The following is a 22,844-nucleotide window of genomic DNA, read 5'->3' as shown; positions in this document are numbered from 1 at the left end:
CTCTCTTTACTCTCCATCCTCTTCCTTCTCCAGAGACAAAAGCAAAAACAGCCTGTTCACAGATCTGCCGTTTCCCTTGGCTCCTTGACTCTCATTTCCCACTCTCATTTTTTTACAGGCTCTGCTTTTCCATCTCAGCTAGTGCTCAGGAACCTCTGTGCCCTGAGGCCTGTAGGCCCAGGACTGTCACTTCCTCGGGGACTGCCTGCCAGGAGGCCAGCACCCGTAGACCCAAGGCTGTCCCCTCTGTAAAGCCCCCTGCTCCCTGCTCTCTCTTATCCTTGTAGACATCAGCCCTGCCCCAAGCGGCTGGTCGGCTGGTGGGGGCTGGTCGGGGGTCGGTCAGTCGTCTGGCTGTCTGCACCAAGGATGGGGCGGGACAGTGCTCTGGCCTGGCTCATTAGCAGGCTGGCTGTGGCTCTGATTATAACCAAGGGAGGGGTTGTTTTTTGGCCAAAGAGCATCATGCATCCGTTCATTATGTCACTGTTCCCTCAGACATTTACCGTGCCCTTCCTATGCTGCTGCTGGAGACCCAGAGATGAGCAAAATGCCACCTCTGCCCTCCAACAACATGTAATTTGTGGGGAGTGGGGAGGTCACCAGACTGAGTTCAAGTGCTCTATCTAATGCATGGTAGCAATTGCTGAGTGCAACAAGAGGGGTGAACACGAGAGCACTCTGAGAGCTCAGGGGAGGGAGAGGTGGATGCTAACAAGGAGAGCTGATGCTTAGCCGCCAACTGTGCTAAGCGCTCCGTAGAGCTGCCTCGTTTCCTCCTCATGGCAAACCCATGGGGAAGGTGTGATTATCATCCTCAACTCGCAGACAGGAGGCTGAGGCTCAGGGAAGTTAAGTAATGAGTCCAACGCCTAGGTTCATGGCTAGAGCCTCATTTTCCTTGAAGGCCCAGTTCAAATGCCACCCTCATACCAGTTTCATCCCATCTCTCAAGCCCCTTGGTCTGGAGAACGTGCTGGGTGGGAGAGTGAGCTCTGGACACACCCGTGGCTCGAGGTACTCAATTGCATTGCGTCTCAGTTTTTCTCATCTATAAAAGGGGATCATAACAGTACCTTCTAGGTTTGTTGTGGGTTTTAAAGGAACAGTGCATACAACGTGCTTAGCACAGTGACTGGCACAGAGTATATGCTAGATAAATGTTAGCCATGATTATTTTGATAATTATTATTATTACCACTACAGAAAAGTTATCAGGAGGAGACGCTTCGCAAGAGAGTGATTTGAGGAAGTGGATTGTCAGAGTTGGTACAAAATTTGCATCTATTTTCCAAAGACCGTGCGACACTTGCCCTGGGCAAGAGGGCCCGCACTGGACACAATCCAGAGTCTGTGTTCCCATCCCATTTTTCTCTCAAGTTAACCGTAAGTCTCCCCAGTGATTAAAAAAAAAAAAAAAAAAAAAAAGCCCTGTTAATTTCAGAGTCATCTGGGTCCCTGAGAAGCCTGAGTCCCTTCTTTTGTGATTATTGACCTTAATTCTTTTTCCCATTTAAAATATTGTGGTAAAGTCGATATAACCTAAAATTTACCATTTTAGTCATTTTTCCCTGTATGGTTCAGTGGCCTTAGGTACATTGACATGACTCTGCAGCCATCACCACTGTTCAAGTCTAGAACTTCTTCATCAGCACCACTGAAACTGTCCCCCTCGAACATTAACTCCCCACTCCCCCTTTCACAGAGCCCCTGGCAACACCCTTGCTGCTTTTGGCCTCTGTGAATTTGACATCTCTAGCTTCCTCATATAAGTGGAATCATACAGGATTTGTCCTTCTGTGACTGGCTTACAAAATTTTGTGGCTTACAAAATCATACAGGATTTGTCCTTTTGTGACTGGCATACAGGATTTTGTCCTTTTGTGTCCTTCTCCTCAAGGTTCATTCACATTGTAGCCCGTGTCAGAATTTCCTTTGCTTTTAGGGCCAAATAATATTCCACTGCATGGATAGGCCACACTTTGTTTCTCCGTCACCTGTTCGTAGACACTTGGGTTGCTTCTACCTTTTGGCTACTGACTAATGCTACTGTGAACATGGTGTACAAATATCTGCCCAAACCTCTGCTTTTGATTCTTTTATGCATATATCTAGAAATAGAATTGCTGGATCAAATGGTAATTTGATGTTTAATCTTTTGAGGAACCGTCACACTTTTCCATGGTGGTTGCGTGATTTTACACTCTACTAGCAGTATCCACATCCTCGCCAGGTGCCTCAAAAGACAGTTTATTCTTTATAAGGGGTCGGGTGCAAATCTAATTGTTGGGAAGTTCTTTTATCCAGGGTTCAAATACTCTTGTATCCTTTACAGTTGTCCTGGCCTGGCCCTGAATCAGCCCATCTTAAGTCTGCTCCTTCTTTCCCTGGGTGTTTCCCTTCAGCAGCCTGGGTCAGCCGCTGCCCAAGCCATCAGCACACTGGCCTGCTCCCTGTGCATGCCTGCTGGCCCCTGCCTTGTTCTGAAGGATGCCAACCATGGGGTTTCCTCACTGATTGCTCGTGAGGCGCCTCCTGCCCTGAGTGGGTGCAGACGCCGACAGGACAGGGGGACTCCACTCCCTTTCTCAAGGAGGGTGAGTTATTGGAGGGAATGCTGGCTCCCTGAGGAGTTAAATCATCCTTTGACTCAGACAAGAGCCCTTTGCCCCACAGGAGAGCATTATTCATCCCGGCACCCGCGGGACCAGGCTCTGTGTCAGGGGAAAGTGCGGCTCCTATTCCCCTCGCTCAGAAACTCATAAATCATCCCTACTAGAATTTCAGCTCTTCAGATAGACAAGGAACAGCTGGCCAAGCCAGGTTTCCCAAGTGCCCCAACAGTTTGTTCTAGGGGGTGGTGGGGGATGCATCAGAGGATCAGGGGACCCTGGACACCAGGGCTCTGCTTGGACTTCCCTTGAGGCCAGATGACTTTCCCACTCCTGGTCCATGTGAGACAGAAGGACTTCAGGTCCAGCACCCCCCAGGACTTGAATGGCCTTGGAGGGAATTCATGAAAAGCCTGAGTGTTCTGTTTGTGGTGGCCACCCTGCCCCCAGGCCAGCACTTGGGCAAGACCAGGCTGCCCTGAAGTAACATGGTTCTCCCTGTGCCTCAACTTCCTCATCTGTCAAATGGAAGAAAGCCTGGACAATCTCTTTGGCTCCTTTCAGCTCAAACATTCTACGATACCAGCCATCCAAGTGTTCCTTGTGGACTGACCACAAGTCCAAATCAGCTGGTGCTAAGGTCTGTTTGGCTGTTTCGATGGGAGTGGAGGATTGGATTGACCATGCTGGAAGGTGTATAAACTATGAAGATAGCACCAGATGTATGAACAGTCACTTTAAAGAATCAACCTGATGTGTTTTCTTAGACAGGCACAGCTGGATTCACAGGCAGATAACAGTGTGAGTGTATAGTGTGCTTGTCTAGTGTGTCTATTTTGAGGCTCTGGAATTCCTGACAAGAGATATAGTTTAGTGTTGACACCATTGCTAGCTGGAATGTCGAGAACAATACTGCCACCAGCACACCTTTGGATGTGTGGGGCGGGCCAGCTAGGTGGTTACAGGGAGTACCAAGGAGCCCCCAGTCTTGACCATGGCTGCAGGTGGATCTCACCACAAATTCTGGTTGACTGTTCTCCAAATGTGAACTGTAGGCCCCCACATCTCCTAAGGGGTTGAAATAGCAGAAATCATTGCCACCACCAGTAAATAAGGTCTATCAATGAGTCTAGGAATGTGAGCAGATGGAAGGGGAAAAGTACTGGATTAGGAACCAGAACGCCGGAGTGTATACCCACTAATCAGCTGGGTGACTTGGCCAACAGTGGAGAGGGGGAATGTTCTCTGCCCAGCCTCTCCCTAACCCCCAACCCTGGCTCTGCATGAGGTCCAGCAGCATATGATGTCCCAAATATTTCACTCGTACTTAACTTTGTCTGAGTTGGATTTTGGTCATTTGCAGCTAAAGGAGTTGCAAAACAGAAGACCATGTCACCTCTAGCACCCCGTTGATTCATTTTATTCATTAAAATAAAGGTACTGAAATAGATAATTGCTGAAGTTTTCTCAGCTCTGTGATTCTACTTTTGCCTATGACAAGCGAGAAAACATGGTCCAGCTCAGTTAGAGAGCTTACGATTCAAATTGAAAAAATAAAAAGTAAAATAATTAAAAAATTGAAAAAAAGGAGTGTCTGGGTGGCTCAGTCCATTAAGCGACCAACTTTGGCTCCAGTCATGATCTCACAGTTCATGAATTCTAGACCCGCATTGGGCTCTCTGTTGTCAGCACAGAGCCTGCTTCAGATTCCCTCTCTCCCTTTCTCTCTGTTCCTCCCCTGCATGTTCTCTCTCTCTCTCTCTCTCTCTCTGTCTCTCAAAAATAAAAATAAAAAACGCTAAAAAAGTTTGAAAAAAAAAGAAGAAAAAATAAAGCTTACAACAAAATCTAAAAGCCAAGCCTTCCCCCCCAACCCCTCTCAAAATCTTGATATTTACTCCTGGCGGAAGGAAGATAAGGAGTTAATGATTGTTGACTGCTTACTATCTATAGGAACTGTAGACATATCTTCTTATTTAGTATTCACCATAGCTCTTTGAAGTAGGGATTAGCCCTCCATTTCACAGATGGGGAAGCCAAGGTGCAGTGAGGCCCAAGGCCACAGAGTTATGAGAACCAGAGACAGGGTTCGGATTCAGATCTGTCTGATTTGGGCACTCTGGCTTCTCTTCCTTCCAGGGGTAAAGTTTTTAGTCACAAATGATCCCACCAGAATTTTTCTGTTGGTAAGGAGGCACCCCAGTGAACTAGCCTGGTTCTGAAGGCAGGTGATACAGTCACTGAGGCGATACTATCACTGAGATGATACTGTCACTGAGTTCCTCATCAGCCATTCTCAAAGTCTATGCAGTTATTGCTGTCTGTGTTTTATTGGTGTATGGAGCAATTCTTAAGCAACTGAGTTCTTCCACTGGCATTTTAAAATCCCACCTCTGGCTATCTGTTTCTATCACGTCTCAAGATCCTACCTGGACTTGAGCTTCACACTTGGGTGGGATGTGTCAGGGATGAAAACTCTGGGGAGAAAGACAATGCCACCTCTGAGAGCTGTACACTGGACCCCGAGTGTGACCCTAAGAAGGACGGGGAGTGGCCTCAATCCTACCAATAGTGATTCCTCATGGAACCTCTGCTACATGCCAGGTTCTTTGTGTAGTTTTAGTAATCATTTTGCAAGATGTTATTGTCTCTACTTTATAAGTGTCAAAGTAGAGGCTCAAAGAAGTGAAATAACTTGCTCTGCTTTTACGTGGTTTCAAAGTCCGTGCTCACGTTGACACATCACAGATGCACTAGCATGGCCTGGAGATAGATGCCTGGGGATTCCTGAAGAGGTGAAGATTAGCCCATGCTGAAGACATAGACAGGGTCCAACAACTGGAGCAGGCAAGCCAGGGGTGGGGTCTGTACCATTGAGGGTGGGAGATCTGGAACTTTAGCTAAGGCCCCTCCTTTGACCACTAATTTCTCTGGCGTCTCATTGTGGTTTTAACTACCATCAGTCAGGTCAACACATCTTAAACATGATGAAAGAGCCACTACTTTCGGAAAATGTGTTCAGAGAGTACCAGCCATTCTGTTCTTCACAATGAAAGTGTTAGATCTACCATGATTGTACAAAGCCTTTTATTTTATTATTTTTTTTAACGTTTATTTATTTTTGAGACAGGGAGAGACAGAGCATGAACGGGGGAGGGTCAGAGAGAGAGGGAGATACAGAACCTGAAACAGGCTCCAGGCTCTGAGCTGTCAGCACAAAGCCCGACGTGGGGCTCGAACCCACGGACTGTGAGATCATCACGTAAGCCGAAGTCGGACGCTTAACCGGCTGAGCCACCCAGGCGCCCCTGTTCAAGGCCTTTTAAATCTCAGAGTTCCCTCTGAGAGGTGGTTCCAAATGTTCACCCTTGGGGCTTGGAGGCTGAAAGCCTAGTCATCCAATGCCCCTCAACAGAACCTCCCGTGGAGCTATCCAAGGTCCTGCAAATTCTTCGACCTGTGCTTTGTGTAATCAACCATCTTTCTACCTGTGTTCTTGACTTTCCCTTTCCTGGCTTTGGACCTCATAAATCCTTTCCTGTCTCATTTACATTCACTTGCAGTTATTTTCTAGGTCCTGCTGAGCTGAGCTCACCTGGCTCTATTCATGATGGCCTTGACTCCCACCCTCCAAGCTGGTCCAGGTCTCACTTTTAACTACCACTGCCCCTGCTGATAATCAGCTGACCCAACTGTCCAGCACTGCAGGTCATATCCCCTACTTCCTCCCATAGCCACCTGGTTTCTTGAGTGGTTATTCCTTGGAATCTGATTGACTTCCAGGAGACACCCAATTTGTTGATTTTGTCCATTCTTCTTTCTGGCCCCATGACTAGCCATTTATGAACTGTTTCCTGGGGTTAGAGCAGTGAGGATATTCTTACTCAAAAAAGCCTATAACTTGAGGAGGCTTGTGGCTCTGTCCCATAATCTGCTCACATCTACTCTGTGTGTCTCAATCCATATTGATACAATTGATTCTTTAAGGAAAATCAGCTAGACAATGAGCTTTCATTGAAATGCATCACCTTGCTTTCTCATGAGAACTGGAGCTTTTGGTGTTCTTGTCCTGGCATTGCCCCTGACTAGCTCTGTGACCTCTGTGGTAAGCCATTTAAGCCATGCATCTCTTTATTCTTTTTGTCATTCATTTGCTTTCTCATCAAATATTTACTGACCATGTAGCATGCATTATGTGCTAGGCTAGGTGCTGGGGTTGCTACAAGGAGAAAGATACAGTTTTTGTCTTCAAAGAACCCACAGCTTAATCCTGGAGACCAATATGTATATGGTTAAAGGAAAAGTAATGTGGAAAATTATTACAACAATAGGAACAAAATGCTAAGGGAACACAGAGGCTAGATCTGCACTTGCTGTCCCTTCTGTTTAGAAGGCTTTGCCCTCAGACACTTGTATGACTCACATCCTTGCTTCTGCAGTCCTTTGGTCAATGTCATGTTATCAGAGAGCCCTTCCCTGACCACCCTATTTGAAAGAGGAAAACCACCCTTAGCCTGGCACCTCCCTGTGTCTCTCGTCTGCTTTATTTTTTTCCATAGCATTTATCATCCTCTGGAAGGAAGGGGTGCTCTCATCTGTGAAGTGGAGGACTGAGCTAATGATCCCTGTAGTGGGTTGAATGGTGGCCTAAAGAAGATATGTCTAGGTCTTAGCCCCCAGAACCTGTGCATTTCTTTTTTTGGAAACAGGGTCTTTGCAGATACACTTAAGGATCTTGAGATCGTGTCATCTTGGATAAGGCTGGGTAGACCCTAAATCTAATGACAAGTGTCTTTATAAGAGGCAGAAGAAAAGACGTGGACACATAGAGGAGAATGCCACATGAAGACAGAGGCAGAGAATGGAGTGATATAGGCAAAAACTAAGGAACATTTGGAGCCACTAGAGGCTGGAAATAGCTAGAAAGTGCTCTTCTAAGAGCCTTCAAAGACAGCATGGCCCTGCAAAAATCTTGACTTCAGACTCTGGCTTTCAAAACTGTGAGAGAACACATTTCTGTTGTTTGTCACAGGGTAATGATCATTTGTTTAGGACAGTCACGGCACAGGAATGCAATGTCTATATTATCTCTACGATCATCTTCAGGCTAAGCAGCCTGAAGCCTAAACTGGGAATGCCATTCAACAATACCAACCTTTTTAATGACTCCTGAGCTGTATTTGTGGAAGCAGAGACAACTTGGGAAGGACATTGGGTGCTGTTGGCCACTCCACACGAGCCACACTGGGCAAATATGCATAGCAAGAGGTGGTCTCTTGCTGCTTCCAGCACAAAGAGAAAGATGCATGGTCATCTGGCCCTAGTGTGGACATGGACACCCACCAGCCTTGTCTAAAATTTAAAAAGGGGCACATATTCAATTACAGTATGGTTTATATAGAAAAAAAATGAGAACCCCCCCAAATTTCTGTAAGCAAATAGTGATATAAATCATATGACATTCTTACTTTAGAAACCCTATGTCTATACTCTATTTCTAGTAGATGAGAATAGTATATTAGAATAGCTTATCTCGCATACTAGTGAAGTATATTAGAAATATACTCTACTTCTATTTAAAAAAAATTTTTTTAACGTTTATTTCTTTTTTTTTCTTTTTTTTTTAATTTTTTTTCAACATTTTTTATTTATTTTTGGGACAGAGAGAGACAGAGCATGAACGGGGGAGGGGCAGAGAGAGAGGGAGACACAGAATCGGAAACAGGCTCCAGGCTCCGAGCCATCAGCCCAGAGCCCGACGCGGGGCTCGAACTCACGGACCGCGAGATCGTCACCTGGCTGAAGTCGGACGCTTAACCGACTGCGCCACCCAGGCGCCCCTAACGTTTATTTATTTTTGAGACAGAGAGAGACAGAGCATGAACGGGGGAGGGTCAGAGAGAGGGAGACACAGAATCTGAAACAGGCTCCAGGCTCTGAGCTGTCAGCACAGAGCCTGACACGGGGCTCGAACCCACAGACCGCAAGATCATGACCTGAGCCAAAGTTGGACGCTTAACTGACTGAGCCACCCAGGCGCCCCTTTTTCTTCTTCTTTTTTTTTTTTTAATTTTTTTTAACGTTTATTTATTTTTGAGACAGAGAGAGACAGAGCATGAACGGAGGAGGGTCAGAGAGAGGGTATACTCTACTTCTAAATGTACTCATACATGCATGTAAATCCATTGAAAAAGGTCTGTAAGGACACATACTCAGCCGATAGCATCAGTTACCCTTGGGAAGGGACAGAGGTGGAGCAGTGTTCAAGAGTTTTCACTTCTTTGCTTTTTACAATGATTCAAACCATTTAAAAAGTTCTTTCATTTCAGCAACAACATCAAAAGACGGGGGGCGGCGGCGGGGGGTGGGGGATGCATTCAGCTGAGGGTGTGATGTTGTGATTCCTTACAGCCTTGAAGCCAGCCAGTGTGGCTGGAGTGGGAGGTGGGGTTTGCTGTTCTCTGAAGCTCCAGGCTCATAAATTTTGCCTCTCCAGCAAGTTCTTCTCCGGTTCCTGGGCACTGTGACGTGGCCTTGACGTGGAACCTGTAAATGGACAGAGTCCTAGCACCTAGTGTTCTGGACAGAGAAGGCTGTTCTGGCAAACCAGTGAGGCACTTTCCTTTTATGGTCACTCTTGCAACCTGGGGGAGGTGCTTCCTGGAGCAACCCAGAGCCCACGCCTGCAGCGGGCATTCCTCCACCTTGTTTATGACGCACAACCAGTAACACTCCCATGCCAGCCCACTCCACTTCTGAGGCCACCCGGGTCGGTTTAGAGTGGGAGCTTCTTATCCAACCATGAGGCGTTGGGCATGGACCCGTGGGCTACAGTGGAGGTACTGAGAGAGAATCGACGCCACTGAGCATGCGCAGCTGTGTCTTCTCCCTCCACCCCATTGGTGCATCGGGCCTCAGGAAGGGAGGCGGCTTTTCACCTCTCCACCCAGTGGGGGCCGGAGGGCTCAGATGGTCCGAGGACCCAGGACACCTGGATTACAGAAGGGTTTTTGGGAAGGCAGAAAGGACTCAGGCTGGGAAGAATCCTAAAATTGTGCATTTAATAATATAAATTATTTATTATATTTGGTGCAAAGGGTAAAATGAGCTGGGAATACAACCAGAACAGGCTCTTAGACAATTTTTCAGTGAAAGGAGAAGTCTCATTTGTAACCGATGTACGTTGCTGATAAGCCAAATGATACAATACTGACAAAGATCACATTTTTCTCAGAAAATCTTCCAACTCTTTCCCCCACTCCCTACTTCTGTGCCTTGGTACTTTTCTTAGCAAATGTTATAGTTTTGGAATAAAAGAATCAGGCCAGAACTGTCACAGGCAAGAGGATTTTAAGGAGGTAAAAACTAAGGAAATTTGAATAAATTAATAATAGTTTGTTATAGGTAATAATAACGTATCAATAATAATAGCTTATAATAATGTATCACTATTGGTTCTTTAATTGTACCAAGGGTATTATATTAATATCAAATGTTAACAATGGGGGAAAGTGGGTGGGGGTATATGGAAACTCTCTGTACCTTCTTTGCAACTTTGCTGCAAATCTAAATCTAAAGCTTTATTTTTTTACTTATTAAAAAAAATCAGGCTTGGCCTAGTTTAATGAATGCCCATGACAAATGAAGACTACAGGTGGTAGTGGGAGGAGGTGAGTAGAATTTGAAATTTAAAGGGTTTATGATGAGTTTATTTGAAGTAAGATTTGAGTGCTCAGCCCTAAAATATTCTCCATTGTTGTACTTGACTCTCATGTCAACTGTGTGAAATATTACTATTCCCAATTTACAGATGAAGAAACCAAGCTCAGAGAGGTTACGTGGTTTTCCATTATCTGCCACAGTTTGTGCTTCATTTGATCCTGGATAATTTCCCGAATCATCTGGATAATTTCCCAAATTTGCCAAGTCTCTTCATGTGTCAGTGCCCGCCAAACACTCAGTCACTCTTCTTTTCTGCCTGGTAAATGGTCCAGCCTTTTCCATCCTTTTATTTGTTTTTGTAAATGTTTATTTATTGAGAGAGAAAGAGAGAGAGAACAAGCAGGGGAGGGGCAGAGAGAAAAGAAGAGAGACAATCCCAAGCAGGCTCCGGGCTGTCAGTGCAGAGCCCCATGCAGGGCTCGAACTCAAGAACCATGAGATCATGACCTGAGCCGAAATCAAGAGTTAGATGCTCAGCTGAGCCACCCAGGCGCCCTTCCATCCTTTTAAAATTTCCTCAGGTTTCCCCTCCTCTAAGAAGTATTCCTTGATAGTCCCACATAACTAATCACCTCATACTTTGTGCTCATACTTCTGAACCCCCCAAAATGAATTCTTTCCTTGAAATTATCTGCCTCTGCCTTGGACTGTGAGCCACCTGAGGGCAGGGACTGTGACTTTCTCATCTTTCAATCTACACTGTCTGGCCCAGTACCTGGCAAACCGTGGCCGGGCAGCTTGTATCTCTTGAATTGAGTGAAATCATTCTTAGCTTGCTCAGGCTGCTGTCACAAATTACTACAGACTAGGTGGCCTAAACAATAGAAGTTGATTTTCTCGAGGCCTGGTGTCAAGCTTACACTGTCTGCTCTGGTAGACGGGAAGAGCATTGATGCTGGAGGCCACAAACTTGGGCTTGCCCTGGAGTTGGAGGCTTAATCCAGCTGAAAGAAACCTCTGGGAATGGATATCAGAAGATTTGGCCTTAATATATTTCCAGTGTGACTGATCAGCAGGCTTTTCTCCCCCAAGAAGGTGATCAAAACAAAGGAGCATCTAAACAAGAGCTGTATTTTAAATATTTAGACAGTTACTTGTTAGCTGGTTTCTAGTTGAATCGGTTATCTATCTAGTTACCAATGTTGCAGTTGTGCAGTCACCGATACATTATTTAAATGTATTTAACTGTTAAATGCACTTCCCACCAATAATGCAATAGACCTTTATGAAAAAAAGAAAAGGTTGATTTTCTCACAGTTCTGGAGGCTGAAAGCTCGAGACGAAGGTATCTGCAGGGCTAGTTTCTTCTGAAGCCTCTCTCTCTTAGCCTGCAGGTAGCCATCTTCTCCCTGGGTCCTCCCATGGCTTTCCCTCTGCACACGTCTGCGTTCTAATCTCCTCTTCTTTCCGGGACACTGGTCATGTCAAATTAGGGCCACCCCCATGACCTCATGTAACCTCAGTCACCTCTTTGGAGACCCTATCTTCAAATGCAGTAGCATTCTAATATCCTGGGGGTTAGGATTTCAACGTAAGAAAATGGAGGGGTCACGACTCAGTCCATAACTAAACCGGAGCAGGCTGTGGCTTTGGAAGGTGGTGAGGAACGACCCCAAGTGTCCACCATTTAAAAGATTTGGATGACATGTGGGCAAAGGCCTGAAAAGTTCTCAGCTGGAGTCACGAGGGCATTTCTGCTATTCCAGGACAAAGGATGTGAGGGGGACTTGTATTGGGAAAACAATCTGAGGTCATAAGATGAAGGGGCTACGGAAGAGGCTTGTTTTTATTCATCACCACTAACAATTGCTTCAGCCAGAAGAGGGATCCTGGCAGCCTCCAGTCTGCACTGTGCTTTCCGGCCTTGAACCCCTGGCTCTCGCTGTGCTCACGGTCTCCCCCTCTTGTCCCTCTTTCTCTTGCACTGTTACTTTCGCCTGGTCCAGCCCACACAGCACACAGCGTCTTCAAGGCCTCACGCCCAGCGCAGGGGGAGGCCCCAGGATGGAATTTCAGACTAAACTTGCATTGGCAAGCTACCTTCTCAAGGGCAAGGAGATGTCTCAGGCAGCAGCTGCAGCCGCCCAGGGAGAGCCAGAAGGTTCTAGTTGCTTGTAGTGCATTGAAGGGGATGGTCCTGACAAACAGCCCAATCTGGGGAAGGGCCTGAGAGCCCCATTCCCAAGGGGCCAATCATCTGGGATCCTGGGAATGCACAAGGACATTCGCAGGACCACCAGCAGCAGCTGGCAACATTTTTTAACTGCTGGTCTTGTGCCATTAACACTGCTACTTTGGAAAGGAGGTTTTGTTTCGTCAGGCGGTGGCTACTTATGCAGCACGTGGCGAACACCAGGTGGTTGGTGCTTCATGACCTAGAGTTGCCTCACAGACATCCCTCCATTGGATCTGCAAGGTAGAGGGTGGGGCAGATTTGACTGTCCGTCCGTACCCCCATCTTGCAGGTGAAGAAACGGAGGTTCAGCAAGCGTTGCTCAGCTGTTAGGTGGTGTGTTTGCATCTGGGAACAAACCCTCGGGCTGCTCTCTGCCCGCATGGGCTCCTTTGATCGCCTCAACAATGCCTGACAGGAGATTCTGGCACTTTTCATTTCTCAGGTGAAGCTGATGGCTTGGGGATTTCGTGGGTGCTCCAGATCACACAGGGTTGTGGCAGAGTTGACTTAAACGGACTCTCCTGACTTAGATCTCGGGCACTGTTTCCTCCACCACGCCTGGGATGGGCAGGACCCAGCAGGTTTGGGAACAAGCCCTGCCCTCAATGTGCTTACAGTGCAGCTGCTTGAGATGAATGGTGGCTGGAAGGAATGGAAGGGGGTGCAGGTGGGAGCGTATGCCCTGGCTAGGGGCCTGATCCATCCACCCCCTGCCTCAGCTGCTACATCTCCTCAATGAGCCAGGGTCTGTGCTGGCAGCGGCTCTTGGACCCACAAACCTAGGAGCACCTTGCCCTTCCCCAACACCTTCCGCTGGGGGTGACCACTCCTGGGAAGAGGCATGAATCACGGGAAAATAGAACACGGGCTAGAGAGTCAGACACATTCAAGTCCAGATTCTGATGCTGCCACGGATGAGCTGCTCCACCTCGTGGGTGTTGGTTAATTTCTCCGAGTCTCAGTTTTTCCACCTGTAAAATGAAGGCAATAATGCCTACTTTGTAGGACTGCTCTGGGGATGAAAATGAGATTGTGTATATCAATTATTGGCACTATACCTGATGTGTAGTAGATATTCAGCAAATAGTAACTAACATGAAGATGATTAGCATGGTGGGGGCTGAGTCCCTGATGTACTACAGTCCTGAGAAAATGTGTTGGTGCCCGTGGCTCAGAATGAGGTGTTGGGTTGATGTGTGTGCTTCTCTGCACTCCTGTCCTCCTTGCTGGCTGACCAAGGGCCAAAGGCTATGTGAGCAGTGGTTACTAGCTGGGGGACCTCGGACACAGAATGAGTTTCCAGTATACAGAGGCATGATCATTATTGTCATTATTGTTCCCAGTGCTAGGTGGGCAGTGCGTGCCTGGGTTCGTGTTGAGAAGACTGGGAACCTTGTCACGGTTCAGCAGGGAGAGTGCCACAATTGATCAAGGTGATGTGCGCTAAAATGGATTAGGAGCCTGAAATCCAGGAGTTTTCCTTTCCTGAAGTAGGTGGTCTGCAAGATCCTATTAAAATATGACTCTTCCCTACATTGGGTCTCAGTTGTCTTCTCCATCAATGGGGGAGTGGAGCCGGCTGACCTCCGAATTCTTCTTTAGTTTAATCATGCTAGGACCCCAGCGACTCTGTGCCTTGGCCGAGCCAAACATTACCCCAAATGCTCCTCTACAAAAAGTTGGCTGCAGCCGGGAACAGGAAGGAAACCAGCTCCTGCCTGGCGGGGGTCCTCTGGGAAGCGGCTCCGGGCCTCAGCAGGCAGTTTCTGATTGTCAGCAGGAGTCCCTTCCAGCCTGCACACACAACCCTGGAGCGAGCCCTTACCCCGTGTCTGTGTCCGGGGTCCCATCCCCGTGGGGAGCAGTGGGTGAGACTCGTTGCTGTGCTCTCTACCCCAGAGGCAGCGAGAGTCTGGTGGAACTTTGTCGGTATCAGGGCGGGCTGTTGAGTCTGCTTGTGTGTCCATGAAACAGGGCACTCAGAGCTGTTCAGACCTAAGGAGCGAGGGACCTTGACCGCCAAGAGGGCCTGTGAACAGGCCTTACTCATCTTCCCAGAGGAGAGAAACATGGAAAATTAAACGTGGTCTAGAGAGGAGAATTAACATCTGCTGGGCTTCTACTCTGTCGGCACTGCGTGGTTTCTTAGAATTTGAAGAGGAAGAAGACGAGAAGTCTACTGTCTAGGAGGCAGACAAGTTGCTTAGTTTTTAGATTTTTTTTTATTTTTTTAATTTTTTTTTTTTTTATGTCTGTCTCCTCCAACTGGAATATTTGCTGCAGGAGAATGGCAATTTCCTGCATCCTGTTCACAAAGTGTCCTCTGGAACTGGCAGTGTCCCTTGCACGTGGCAAACAGTCACTAAATATTGATTAATTGAATGGAACAATTGACAATATTTCAGAGTAAGACCGGAAGTGTGATCAAGGTTCTGGGAGAATAGTGGAGAAGGCACCAGCCTGAGAGGTGACAGCTGGACTGAGTTTTGAAGAGTTAATAGTGGTTCATCAGGGTGTGAATGTAACAAAAGTTGTTTGTTTGTTTTTTCAGTTAGATTTCATGATAAACTTTCTATTGATGATGCCTATGAGCCCCTTAAAGTTATGACAGGAGGTGAAGGTGTGAGCCGTAAAGAAATTAGAATAAATGTCTTGAGGTTGCCACAGTGGGGAAAAGATATTAATAGCATGCCTTTTCTGTGCCCAGTGCTATGCCAGGCACTTAATGCCTGATATCTTGCTCCTTCTAACCCTCCCATGAGGTAGGCATTTGACAAATGGGAGTGCGGGCTCCTGGGGCTTTAGTAACTCACTCTGGGTCTCAGCGCTCACTAGGGCTGGAGGCTGGATGAGACCTAGGGGCTTTCTACCTCCCAGAGCTCCTATTCTTTCCTGGGAAGGCTGGCCCTCCTTCAGAGCAGAGGACCTGGTCATCTTAACCACGGGGTAAATATATCAAATGACCCTCCAGAATTAGAGCCTTGTCTGAAAGCTCTAGGCCCCAAGGCCAGACCTTGAAAATAAACTCTGAGGCTTTGTCATTAAAAAGTTTTTTTGAGCCTGTGGCCTTTCTGCTCTGATCTCTCCCAGGCCACTCCTTTGCCCCCACTGTCTGCCCACCAGCGCAAGGTCTCAGAAACACTCAGAAGCTCCAGGAGGAGGCTGGAGAAGCCCCATCCATCAAGACCTTGAAAGGCCCCAGGCAGGTCTGGGGAGGGGGGGGAGGCAGGGAGGAGAGAAGGTTGGGGGAGCCTAGTTGTTCCAGAAGGGAATCACAGCCTGGAGGTCCCTAGCCCCATTTCCCTGGAGGGGAGGGCCTAAAGTGTGGGGGTGGAAAGGGGGAGAGGGGCAGAGAAGGAGGGAAGATAAGCCAGTGATCATTTGTCTTTTTAATTGGCTCAAATGCTCAGAGGAGAGCTGTGTTGTTATCCGGGCTGGACCGGGTCCAAGCGCCAGGCTTTGGCCGGCCCGGCGCAGTGCGGAGCCGCAGAGGGAGGCCCTGGTCTGCCCTTCACCCAGGAGGGGCCCCTCGGGCAAGACTGTTCAGGAGACAGGGTGGGAGGCAGCAACACGTGGTCAGAGGCGGCTTTTGCTTCTCCGGCATTTCAGAAATTTAAAACAGTAATTCAGTTACTGAAATAGACATATTTTGAAGAATCCATGGCATCTGAAGGCCCCTCCTAATTCACTCTTCTGCCTGTGGATGAAGCCTGTCAACCAGCTAGATGTCCACAGGAGAGTTTTGGAGCTGAGTTTTGGAACTTAGAGCTTTCTGTTCATAACAATATGACACTGTTAAAGCACCAAGGATAATAAGAGTCCTCCCTCATATTTGCCAGCTGATTTATGATCGGCAATGCCCTGTGACATTTGTTATCCCATTTGGGTCTCTGACACCGTCTGGGGAGAAAGGCAGGACAGGTACACTGTTTCCTGTGTCCTGATTGAAGGAAGGAACTATAGCTCTGAGTGGCTGGGTGACATATGCAGGGTGGTTCAGCATTGTGGCTGGGACTCAAACACAGGTCATCTAATTCTGTGTCTGGGAGAGGGGCCCCTCAAAGCTGTCCACACCCCAGAGGAACTGCATCAGTGGATGCCTGGTGTGCTGTGATGGTCCCCGATGGTGGTTGTTGGTACAGCCTCTAGGGGATAGATGGCTTGGTTCAAATGTCCGCTCAGAGCACATGTCGGGCATTGTGGCAGAAGGAAGGATGCCCCAACGCAGGAGAGAAGGGTTCCCGGGAGCATGATTGGTCCAGAGAGGGGGGGACATGGGCAGGGAGGGGAGGGGGAAGATGGCATGGTCCCAGTTAGTATCAGGGTATTCAGAGAACTGAGATAGCAGATTTAGCTGGGCCTGAGCGGGTGTTTGTGGGTGAGGGCCCTCTGGAAGCTGGAGCCTGCTGTGATACCGGGTCATTCAAGATCTTCCTTCAAGGAGATGCGTTAACCTTCTCTGGTTAACACATACATCCATTGCCTCAATACATATAGGCCCAACGCACCCAGTTCAAATCTTTGAATCCAAAGCAAAGAAGACACTTTTACTTTCACAAGGGCTCCCAGACCCTTGTGAAAAGGTAGCTAAGCTTCAGAATCCTCCAGCTGGTGAGCCGGCAGCTTCAGTGCCTTTGCCCTCTGGTCCCAGCCTCGGCTGGTCTGCCATCACCTGAACAAAACTCCTCCTGACTCCTCTTTTCTTACTGGTCATTGGCTTCCTGCTCCTGCACCTCACCCTCCAGGGCACTGGGTGGGGGCCAGGGGGAGGTGGCTCTCATCTCGAGAGAGTAGGAAAGTATGTCCCCAGGGAGTGGCCTGGCCCAATAGAGGGCAGGCCGATGCCTTCTGCTCCCAGGGTTCTGGAGGACTGGAGAAGGAGTGAGGAGTGGGAGGAAGCCAGTGGTGAGATGGTCTACACCAGCTTGTTCTCGCCCACGAGGCTCCGAGAGGGGCTGGTGAGTTAAGGAGGGTGACATCATAAGGGCCTGTTCTGCTTCTTGTGGTGCTGTGGGAGGGGTCGCCTCTCAGGGTACTGACTGAGGAGCCAGCATGGAGAAGCCACATCAAAGAAAAGCCTCCGGTGGCAGGGATAGTAGTGCAGAGAGGCTCTGGGTTAGTCCTGTGTGGCATGGAAAGGACCCAGACTGGGGGTCGGCTGAAAGCCCTGCTGGGTGGGCCTCTGGAGGTGACCAGGCTGAGGCTGAGGAAGTGACCCATTAGGTGGATCACTCGGGCAGCACTGAATGGGAGTCAGAGGCAGAGGTGGGGCCACATCAAGCCCTGACCAAGTCCAAGAACTGATGGCCAGTTTGTCAGCCCCGGATTAACTTCCAGGGTGGACGGGACTCACCAGATCTCACCTCTGTGGTTTCCAATCCAAGGCTGGATCTGACCAGTGCAGACCCGTGTGGAGACAGAGAACCCAGAGGGTTCCAGCCCCTCCTGTAGGTTCAAGGGCCCAGTGCTGTCTCCAGGATGCTACGTGCAAGACACCTCTCTGTGGCCCCTCTGTACTCCTCCCCTCTCCACCTGGCCTGCTCCAGGAGCGGACCTGCGTGCACATTGGCCACCTCCGTGCCCTCAGGCTTCTGATGGGCTAGGATTATGAGGGAAAGTTGCCCACTTCAGGCAAAATTGTTTGAGAGTTCAGTAGCAGTACAAGGGCAAGATAGGTGCTGGGCAGACCCCACTTCTGTCCTATCTTATTTGCCCTCAATTCCATGCCTTTGCTCCCTCTGAACAGGCCCACTCCATTCCCGTTTTCTCTGGATCTTTCTGGTTCCTGGGCTCCAGGAACATGTCTTCCTCTTTGACCCCCCAGGTGCAGGGTGGTGTCTTCCTGCACTGCTCAGCTCCGGGGACCTCACTGCCCTTTGTCAGGCTTGTCGCCAATTCCATCATCTGATTAACCAAATCTTCAGTGTAGAATCCCATGGGGCACCTGGGTGGCTCAGTCAGTTAAGTGTCCAGCTCTTGATTTCAGCTCAGGTCATGATCTCATGGTTCAGGGGATGGAGCCCCGCTGTCAGTGTGGAGCCTGCTTGGGATTCTCTCTCCCTCTCTCTCTGTCTCTCCCCTGCTCACACATGCACTCTCTCTCAAAATAAATAAATAAACTTAAAAAAAAAATCCCATGGCTTTAAGTCTCAGAACAGATTTCTTTTTCCAGGTTGGACCCCGACTGATGCATTTCCCGAGGGCAGTTAATGTTGACCCCACCTTACAGATGAGATTAGCCCAAGCTGCGGGGTCCAGTGACTTGATCAAGGTCCCATAACCAGTTGTGGAGAAGTTGGGATTTGAACCTGGATCTGGTGAGTGTGCAGCCCAAGTCCTTGTCATCACATCCACCAGCAGTGGTTTCACTGCCACCGCTTCACGCTCCTGTGGCTTAGAAGGCTGACAGAGGCTGTTCCACTTAGTCCTCATCGACAGCGAGCGGTCAGGGATTAGCATTGCCACACTCTGCCGAGGACAAGGCGGAGGCGTAGATACGTGGGGTGACTTTCTCTAGGTAAATGCTTGTACCGAGGATTTCAAACTCAGTTTCCGGTACGGACCAGAGAGATGCTTTGTGCCTTTGCTGCACCTCCTGAGTGCTGCCACCACTGGCCTCCAATCTCCAAATACACCTAACTTTTAAAAGAAACCATGGTGGGGCGCCTGGGTGGCTCAGTCGGTTGAGCGTCCGACTTCGGCTCAGGTCATGATCTCACGGTCCGTGGGTTCGAGCCCCGTGTCGGCTCTGTGCTGACAGCTCAGAGCCTGGAGACTGAATCAGATTCTGTGGCTCCCTCTCTCTCTGCCCCTCCCCTGTTCATGCTCTGTCTCTCACTGTCTCAAAAATAAATAAACGTTAAAAAAAAAAAACTTCAAAAAATAAAAAAAATTAAAAGAAACCGTGGTAAAATATATGTGATCTAAAATGTACCATCTTGATTCTTGTTGAGTGTACAATTCAGTGGCCTGAAGTGCATTTATAGTGTTGTGCAATAATCACCACCATCCATCTCCAAAACTATTTCATCATCCCAAACTGAAACTCTGCACCCATTGAGTGCTAACTCCCCTGTCTGCTTCCCCCGGGCCTCTGGGAACCCCCAATCTACTTTCTGTCTCTCTGAATTTGACTCATGTGAATCGTACAGTGTTTGTTCCTTTGTGCCTGGCTTCTTTCCCTTAGCAAATGTCCTCAAAGTTCATTCATCTTGAAGCACGTGTCAGAATTTCCTTCCTTTTTAAGGCTGAATAATATTCCATTGTATGGGTAGACCACCTCTGGTTTATCCACTCGTCTGTTCATGGTACCTCAGATTGCTTTCGCTTCTGCAAATCTACCTACCTTTCGCGGCCCAGCTCAAATGTCATCTCCACGAAAGTGCACTTCACAGAGTTGCCGAAGACGTGCGGGACTGGAGAATGAGAGCACTGGGCTGGCAGGCCCTCTCTCACTCAGCATCCCCAGGTGGCCTGAACAGGATAGACAACAAAGGTCTGCATGTTGCCCAAAGCTTGTGGCTAATCGGGGCGTGGTACTGTATTCTTGGCACTGACGGCCATTTGTTGAAAGCAACTGAATAAATCAGACTGATAGAGTGGCCTTTTCTCCCAAGAAGGAAATGTCTGTATCAAGTCCAGGTCAGATACTCTACTGGGTTGGAAGCTACTGGAGGATGGGATTGGGCCTCTTGTCTGCACCACATGGGTCCCCTGATCAGCCCTTAGAGCCTGAGGGAGTGAGGATGATTGAGCTTGTCTCTCCTGATTGTCCCTCATGGCTCAGGGTTAGAGATTGGTAAAGCTGGCTTATTCTTCAGCAAGATCCATAATTCATTATCTCGCCTGCTCCATTCAATCCTGAACAAGGCAGCAGGGGTTCGGGCCCTGGGAATGAGGCATCAACATAGGAAAGAAGATGAAAAAGGCAGAGTCAAGAAAGCAAAAGGGGGTAAGAACAGAGGCTAAAAGTATCTGGAACTGTGAGATGCTTTCTGAAATTTAAGAGGATTGATCTAGATGCTTAAGACTTTTTTGTTTGTTCTTATAAAATAAATTCAAGAAATCACTTTGGCTTTAACTTACACATCACCAACCCCCTTTCTGTGCTGAGACTCCTGAGACTTCTTTCTTCTCACATCCCATAGTAAATGGAAGAAAATAGAGAGCCACAGTGCTGTGGGCTGGCAGGAGCAGGGTCCCCAGGAAGTGGGGCGCAGTTCTGTCCACCACACAGGAGCTTGGTGTAGTCTTCCAGCAGGTGGCGGTAATGAGTCTTGGAGAGAGCCGCCACTTTCTAACTCACACAAAGGCGTTGTACGGGTTGGTGGGTGTACTGGGGTTGGGTGAGGGGCAGGACTCAGCATTACCTAATTTTCCTTTGCCATTTGACAGGTGTGGACTATGCCCTGCCAGTGGGTTAGAGACTACTTCACACAGGATTGTGGAGGTAGGTCGCCCTCGTTCTACTCAGCCTCAGAGACAAGGAGGAAGACCAGGGAGTGGATGGTAAGGGAAAGCAAACTTTGGTCCAACACAGAAAGAGCTTTACAATAGTCAAGATTTGTGGTAGTGAGGTGCCCATCACCAGATGTATTCAAGCAGATGATTCTTTCCTAGGGATATTGTAGAAGATCCTCAAACTTTAGATAAGGATGGATTCGACAGTCTTTCAGGATCTCTTCCAACCCAGAGAGCCTACACAGTTATTTCACTGAGAAGAAAACGATGACAAAATCTTGAGCTCATTGAAGGAAGGAATGTGCCTTATTCGTCATGGACTCACTATCCCTAGAACATATGGGCACATATAATAAATATGTCAGTAGATACAGTAGCCTTATTCAACAAATGAGGGTCAGAGAATCAGGATTGGGGCTGCTGCTTGCTCAGGTGAGCCACATGTGAGGTCCCCGGTCACCTGGCTGATCTAGTTAATGAGGCCCCACCCCATCTCTCTGCTGGTTAGTTACCCTATCTATGTTGCCACCTTGAAACTTTGGGTGTGCAATTAAAGAACCCCCACCTCCAAACAGTGGCCCCCAGCATCCACTGGACAAAAGATGGTCAGGGCGACAGTCCCCAGACGCTCTATCGCCCTTCCTTTCTCTCTCAGAGATGGGGCAAAGCAGGAGTGACATTGAGACTTCATAACAGTCTGAAGAGCTGTCCTAAATCTAGCCGTGGGCTCCAAGTGTCCTAAAAATACCAGTCCTCAGCCCAGGGTCCCAGCCCGGCCCCCACGTCCGGAAGTCCTGACAGTGACCATATGCCACCGCGGGGTCAGTCAAAGCAACCTTGGCAAATGTCAGCCACAGCTGCTTGTAATCTCCAGGGAGGTAAGGCGGTGCCAGAAGTGATCGGTTTCTTTATCCACATCACCCAGATATAAACAATATCGGGGAATCATGACAGGGAGATCCTTCTAGGCCAGTCTCCCTAAACCATTTCTTCCTGAGTGAAGTTACCCTGTAGCTCAGGGCCCTAATGGCTCCCGGGGATTGCAGCCTGTCGCTCTTATCTGCCGGAGGCAAAAGCACCTCAGTGAAAGACATTTTTGGTGCCCTGTTCTGGATGTCTCGGTAATCCTCTCATTTATGTATGCAGACAAGGAGATCAAAGCCCCCCGGGGGTGCATAAAACATGTCAGGGCTGGGAATTGTACATCCATTAAAGCTGACAAATGCTTTGTCCAGCTGATGGGCTGCCAGATAGCCACCCTGGGGGACAGGAGAGCGGCAAGCGGTGAAGCAGAGGGTGGCATCCTGTGGGGCGGGGTGGGGGTGGGGGGGACAGGGACCAGGAGGGACAGGGGCTGAGAGGACCAGAGCCGAGCTGCGCCAGGACAAGCAGGGGATGCAGATGCCCCAATCTCCACAGGTACCCGCAGGCTCTGAAGCAGCCTTATAAAAAGAGCTGTGCAGAAAGTCGGGTTCAAGGTGCCCTTCCAAGAACCCAGAGACCCTTCTATGTGGACATTCCAGAATCAACAGGCATGGAATAGGGATGGGAAATCCTGAGTGAAGGGAGGGTAGAGAAAAGAAACAAGAAAGAAAAGACCAGGAAGAAAAAAAAAAACAAAACAACGTCATCGATACTCTTTTTTACAAATCAGAGTTCACCGCAGAGTTCACCTGTCGTCATGCGTGTCACTATTGCAGTCACCGTCCTGTGCTGTGGTTCTTCCATGGCGGGGCAAGAGTGTGCTCTCTGCAGCCCCGCTGAGAAGAGACTTTCAACTGGCATTGGCTTTCTGGGAGGTCACTCTATGAATGCAGGGGCAGAGTGTCCCTGGGGTGGCTTGTAGCTCTTGTGGCCTTTGGGAGGACACAGGC

At 48.5% G+C, this 22,844-nt stretch overlaps 1 long non-coding RNA gene across 1 annotated transcript; it reads left to right on the top strand.

The window, feature by feature from the left end:
* Nucleotides 1-9,208: 9,208 nt before the first annotated feature.
* Nucleotides 9,209-21,327, top strand: LOC131506831 (uncharacterized). The gene is made up of 3 exons (XR_009259167.1): nucleotides 9,209-9,381; nucleotides 18,683-18,827; nucleotides 20,905-21,327. It is a non-coding gene; the product is annotated as an uncharacterized LOC131506831 (long non-coding RNA).
* Nucleotides 21,328-22,844: the final 1,517 nt, after the last annotated feature.

The sequence above is a fragment of the Neofelis nebulosa genome, chromosome 3 (assembly GCF_028018385.1).
Source record: "Neofelis nebulosa isolate mNeoNeb1 chromosome 3, mNeoNeb1.pri, whole genome shotgun sequence".
NCBI classification, from domain to species: domain Eukaryota; kingdom Metazoa; phylum Chordata; class Mammalia; order Carnivora; family Felidae; genus Neofelis; species Neofelis nebulosa.
This window is presented reverse-complemented; position numbering and strand designations above follow the sequence as displayed.